The 6,456-nt window shown below is 44.4% G+C and overlaps 1 long non-coding RNA gene across 3 annotated transcripts; it reads left to right on the forward strand.

The window, feature by feature from the left end:
- The first annotated feature begins 1,720 nt into the window (after positions 1-1,720).
- LOC123167164 (uncharacterized) lies at positions 1,721-5,134 on the forward strand. 3 transcript variants are annotated; one of them, XR_006483829.1, is made up of 4 exons: positions 1,721-2,270; positions 2,622-2,846; positions 3,001-3,392; positions 3,603-5,134. It is a non-coding gene; the product is annotated as an uncharacterized lncRNA (long non-coding RNA). The 3 variants fall into 3 exon arrangements; XR_006483828.1 differs by having other exon boundaries at positions 1,723-1,978; positions 2,055-2,270; positions 2,622-3,392; XR_006483827.1 differs by having other exon boundaries at positions 1,724-2,270; positions 2,622-3,392.
- Positions 5,135-6,456: the final 1,322 nt, after the last annotated feature.

The following is a 6,456-nucleotide window of genomic DNA, read 5'->3' on the forward strand; positions in this document are numbered from 1 at the left end:
TTCAATCGAACAAAAATAAAGAGAGAGGGGTCATTGCGGGGCTCTCTATAGGGTTCTGGGGCCACCAACTTTGCCGGCCCCATCAGCTCCAAAATAGACTAATTCGACGCCACCACCTCTGGTCGTCCCCGTATTACGGCCAGCCCCGCCTTTGACGCTGCAAGCAGCTCCGCCTAAGGCGCGCCACCCCTGATCACTGTGTATGCCACCCCAAGGTCTCCCTGCAATGTGCGCACCTGACCACCATCATCTGCTCCCTTATTCAAGATCCCTGACTCACGACGGCCTGACCAACACCCTCCATGCTTATGTGTTCATTCGTGCAACAACAGGGTAAACATATGATTTGGTTTCCATTCTTCAAAATCGATAGCTGCAGCGATTTTCAGGAATACACAGCCACACGATTCTCACGAATCTCTAGCCCAAACAAAGGGGGGCTTATTGGGAGGGGGCTGGGGATCTGTTGGAGATCCTCTAAGTGACCTCAAACAATGGATGCGATCAAATGTTCCTTTGACCTCCTAGGTAAGAGGGGTCATCTTAAAAGAATTATAGCAGTGTCATGAATGATGGGACACGGAGCTTGGCATCTCAAATGGTTTTGATATTATTGTTGGTAAAATTTACCATGTAATTTTTCTGATGATGCAGGTAGAAAATAAACGGAAAGAGGGAACAAATTTATATGCAGACAATCCACATGTAAACTTCAAAATAAAAATTGAGAGCACTCTTTTTTTTAATTGGAGGGCACTCTTAATATATTCTATCATCTATTACAAAATCATTCCAATACACATTATTGAAGTGGTTCTGTGGTAAGTTGTTTGTTAATGACACATATAATTTTATTTACATAACAAGTACAGGTTATTGGATAGTTGCTTTCCTTTCCCCTCTTGTAAGGTGATTAGGGAAAGCCTTCTTCCCATCGGTCTCCACTGGCGATCCCGTGGATTCGCCTCCCCTCTGCCTGCCGCTCCGGCGGCCAGTGGCAAGGAGGAGATTCTGGTGCCTCGGCTACGACTATTAGATAGGCAGGGTTTTACTCCTCGTAGAGGCGGCGCTTCTTCTCTGAGTCAATCTTCTGGGCTTCGATCCTCCTCAATTTCGTCCGTTGGGACATATTAGACGAAGCTCCAACGTAGATTCTAGCTAGCTCAACGGGGCAACGAGGCTAGGGTTTCTCGCGGCGTACACAATGGCGTGATTTGGTGTTAGGATCTTCAGATTAATTCAAGGAATAAATGGTGACGACTACGGCTCCGGAGCGCTGGTCATTAGGGGCACGTGCACGAAGACTTTTATGTTGTCATCAATATGATCAGGCCGACTCCGTTATGGGAGCAGCAACAGCGGCACGTCGGCAACTTGTTCTGGCGGCGGCAATGATTGCTCGGTGGTCCGTGGACCTCGATGTGATTTTTATTATATTTAAAGTGCTTTGTAATTGTAGTGAATCTTTATAATAGTTCTTTTTTTGGAAAAAATGTACAATTTGTTGGATGGCCTAAAGCTCCGATGATTGAAGCGTTGAATAGTATCATAGGTTAGTATCATGCATAGTGATGTATGATAATAGAACCCATTAACAGTCGCGCAATGTGTCCACGTCAGCTTCAGTACACGCCAACGCACGAATAATGCTTTCAGTTCCGATTGGATGCTGTATGTTGGACCGATCGATCTAGTGAATGGGTTGGGCAGGAGCGCCTCGTTCGTGGCCAGATAACACCTCCCCCAGGAGGATTTGCCTTCCCCACGAAGGCAGACCACTTCCTCGCCTCTTCCATCCCTTCCCTCGCCGCAACCACTCCCTGTTGTTCTCCGCCGCCTCCCCGCCCCGCACGCCGCACCCCCTCCCCCTCATCTCTGACCCATGGTGAAGCAACACCGCGTCCCTCACCGAGCTGCACGCCATCTGGCTGGAAGCCAGAGCTCGAGCCCGACGCCTCCAGCGCCCCCGACGATTTCCGTGTGCATCCGGTCTTTAGGTTCTGCAGATGTCGTTTTTGCTCATGTGTTGCGTTGTAACCCCACTTTTGTGGCAGGCTGCCAATCTTTTCGGATGTAGTTGGCCAGCGGGCTCGATTCTGAACGAGATAAGCGATGTGGGTAGCCGACGAGGAGACAAGATTCGTCAGTGCCGGCGCATTTGGATGGCGGCGGCACCACTGCGTAAGATGCCAATAGCAGGGATAGCGAGCTGGCGCAGTCCGAAGAGTGCAGTGAAGCCGGATCCGCAAGCGTCCAGGAGGATTAAATCGGTACTATTACACAAACTGGTACACTCTGGTTTCGTTAATGTTGTAGTTCTTCAATGAAAACGGACGCAATTTCTCCCTTATAAAATGGACCACTGTCTGATTAAGGAACATAATGACATCTGGGAATAAGTTTTTAGATGTACGGAACATAAGAATACTAAGCCTTCAGCTGAATTGCTGCATGCTGCCGTGGTGTTTGCATAAGTAGTGTATATATATTTTAGTTTAGTCATGTGCATCTGTGGTGCTAACCTTCAGTTCAATCCTATGTTATACGTGTGCTTCAATGAGTTCATGCTGATGCTTGAGATGACAAAGCTTTTCGGTGTATCCTGCTGGGTAATCCACCAGAGCAATAGGAGGATGGGAGCTGAGGCCTGATCGGGATGCAGCGCCCGTCCCGGTCCCTGCTGCCGCCGGAGAGGCGAGGATGCCGTCGGCCGCGCCATAGCAGCTCGGGGGTTCCATGAACAGCGGGGCGACCTCCGCCGTCGCCACGCTGCTGCACGGCTCCACACCCCCAGCATGAATGGGGATGGGTATGACAGCAACGACAGCTACAACGCCACGCGGCCTGTGAGTACGACTACCTGTTCTCCTGTAGGCTTTAGCTACTATGTTTTGTTCTGTTTGACGGAGTACTACTACTTTGTGTACCTGTTTTGATTTTGGCATAACGATTAGAGTAAATAGTGTTTTGCTGCTAAGCATGGCATGTTTGTTCTCTCAGGTTGTGAGTTTTCTAATGTTGTTTCATAACGAAAAAGTTTTCCCAGACTGGTGGAAAGAGGAGAAAGGTTGGGGTTCAGACGGATACTTGTTTAGTTTTTCAGGGTTAAAGTCACTATTCTAGCTTCTTGCTGTTGCAGGTTGTTGGCCTGCCCATGCTACTAGAGCTGTCATGGGTGCTTTGTTTTGCAGGTTGGATTCCGGAGGATCGACAACCTGCAGGCCGGCTGGATCATGTGCCCGCCTGTTCTTAATTTGAAACTCGGTGGTTGATTCATTGGAATCGTTACCAAGCCCACACTCTCCTGTACCTAATTGTCATTGTCACCTTGGTGGTTGATTCATGGGAATCTTTACCAAGCCGGTGAGGATGACTTGTGAGTTTCGATGATGGTTTGTTCTTCTCCTACTTCTAATTTTCTCCTCTTTACCACTACTTGTCACTTGGTGCCGATTCCGTTCATCATCGTTGTTACTAATAATGCAGTGTCATGACCATGTAATTCAAATTTTCAATTATTTAAATTCTGATAGCACCAGAAAATATTTTCTATTTGCATTAGTAATCATATTAGTGCCTGAACTATGGTATACTTTGTGCAGATCCCTTCGTAAATGAATTTGACTGAATCAAATCGATCTCTACTTTCAAGGATGTTCATAGTAACAAAGGCATTTTTGGAATCATACCTCGACTGTAAGTATCATTTATGTTTTTTCTTGGCTGAAGTATCATTTATGTTTTTATAAGTAAGCCTGTTATGCATGATGTGTTTCCTGTTATGTGCAAGTTTTATTTTACTGCCCCGCAAAAAAAAAGTTTTATTTTACTGTTATCTCTTGGTTGGGAATACATGCAAATGAAGTTACTAGCTTTCCTTTTTCTGGTCATAAATTAAACCATGCACTTCACTTATTATTGCTAGATTGGATAAGTTGGTGTTATTATACACAGAAACCACAATATTTCATAGTTAAGCTATTCTACTGCGGTGACTGGTAACTGGCGAAGATATCATTTCATAATCAGGATGTAGCATGTGTTCCTAAAGCTATTGACTTGGTAGCCAGAGAACTCACTTCCCCGCGACTCCTGGTCATGGCCTTAACTCTCCTATGTTTGTTCATCAGTCATCAAGTATTTTATATATTGCAGCTTGAAACTAGTGTCGTTTAAGAATTTGTTTTCACAATGACAAGAAACTTCTAACTCGGTGTTTCGTTTTCATCTACTGCACTATATATTCGTCTTGCATTTTACAGTTAAATTCATCCACTGCAGTATTGACTAATTTCTCTTACCACAGGACTACATTTCTTCAAACTATTCTGGTTTTTAGTCCTTGAGCTACTCCCAATAGTAGATCCATAAACTTTGTTATCCTTATGTGAAATATATTACTGACTACTTGGAAAATTAGATAGGGCTTTGGTACTGCCATTTTTGTACCCCACACAAACTCTACAACACTAAGGCCAAATTTTTAATATTGATCATTTGTGTATTTTTTCTTCATGTATAATTTCCAGTGCTGACAGCATAAACTAATCTGATCCATCAAGCATTTATAAAATACCATGGGAATATTTCATCAAGCACCACCAAACTGACAATTCTTCACTTGACACTTTCAATGCTTGTCATTGAGTGTATGATTGTTTCTAACCGAATAAGATTTGCTTTTCATCCACTGCAGCTTATGATAATCTTGTAATCTACAACCTAAATTCTATTATTGTTTGCTTTACTTTCAACTTTTATTGTTTACTTTATCTCACTTAGTGCAATCTTCTTCTGTTTAGCTCTGCTTTTCTGTCAAACCTCACTTAACATTTTATTCTAACCACACAATTTGAGAGCATCTCCTTTATTTAGCTCGGCGGGATCAAACACCACCATCCTCGCCGAAGTCCAACCAGCACCACGCAACTAATGGTGCTGCCGGCATGATGATGCCCTCCTCCGTGCTGATCTAGCTTTTCGACCTGTCATTCCGGGCATCTGCTTTTGATGTGCTATTTGCTCTCTTTTCATAAGTGTAGCTTACATGATCAGTTTTGTACGTGCACTATACTTCTGTGTTGTATCTTTGTTTTTCAAGAAGCGGCAGCATGCTCCTGTCAGTGTTATTTTATTGCTATCCATTGGCATGTGCTAAGAGAAATGAAAAGGGTGTATATGCATGTACCAATGCTAAGTAATTTAGCTGATTTCATCAATTCAGCAACATTTGTCAGTGCATGTGTTGCCCAGACCACAGAAAGCAAGTGAAAGACGCGGCCACCTACCAGGCACCGCCGAACTTTCTCTCAGGAGGCGCCACGAGGTGGCGCCCCAACCCCTAGTATATATATCAATAGTGCATAATATGACAGGTTGATATTTTATATGACCTTATCTTTTTAGACGATTCATAGACCTTATTTTTTTAACAATTCATATTAGCACCACGATTAATATGATTTGTTTTGATACTAGGATCCTTTCTTTGTCATTATTAAATGGTATGACGAATCAACACTATGCTTAGTTGGTATTGCATGTAGTTGCATGATACTATGCTACAATAAAAAATGCTACACCTACGGGGACTATTTTACGGATCGCCCGCTATGGACGGACGTGGCCTAATCATTAACCTCCCCACCCCGATTTCAAGTAGCGAGGACCCCTCCTAGTTCAATCAGATAAGCCCACCTTGGATCCGTAGCTGCATTCCGTAAGTTGCTCCCGTAAGTGTAGCAAAACTGCTACAATACCCATTGTGGGAGGTTTAAGGATATAGCTTCCCACGGTTGACCGGTTTGAGCAAAGAAATTTACCAGCCGTGGCAGTCTAACCAATGGCTTGAGCACTAAGCAACAATTCTTAACTACTCGTCCCTTCGGTTGAGCTGTCGCACGAAGTATGCCCCGCGCCGCCGGCGGCGGCCGGGCATGTTTGTATATACTCTCTCTCTCTGTTTCGAAATAATTAATATTTTAGGATTATCTTCAGTCAAACTTTATTAAGTTTGACCAAATGTATACAAAATCAAAACTATTAAAATTTATCTTTGAGGAATATATTTCGTATTATACATATTTGTGTTGTAGATCTTTGAGGAATTCTCTATATACTTGGCCAAATTTATTAAAATTTATCTCCAATGTCCTTTGGGCCGTGGAGGTGTGGAGGATCTCGGCCCCCCGCTGGTGAGAGGGACCCGTTATTGGATTCAGGGTTCCGCAGACTCTTGAGAGGTTTGAACTCTGGGGTGCGTGTGAAGAACTCGTCCTCCCCAGTCTGCCTGCTCACCGAATCCACAGCCTAGCTAGACGAACCCAACGAATAAGAGACACAGCAGTTTGTCCTAGTTCGGGCCACCTTGCGGTGTAATACCCTACTCCAGCTTTGTGGTGGATTGCCTCGCGGGGCTGAGGATGAACTAGTACAGTGGATGAACAGCCTCAGGAG

This window comes from Triticum aestivum, chromosome 7D (assembly GCF_018294505.1).
Source record: "Triticum aestivum cultivar Chinese Spring chromosome 7D, IWGSC CS RefSeq v2.1, whole genome shotgun sequence".
NCBI classification, from domain to species: domain Eukaryota; kingdom Viridiplantae; phylum Streptophyta; class Magnoliopsida; order Poales; family Poaceae; genus Triticum; species Triticum aestivum.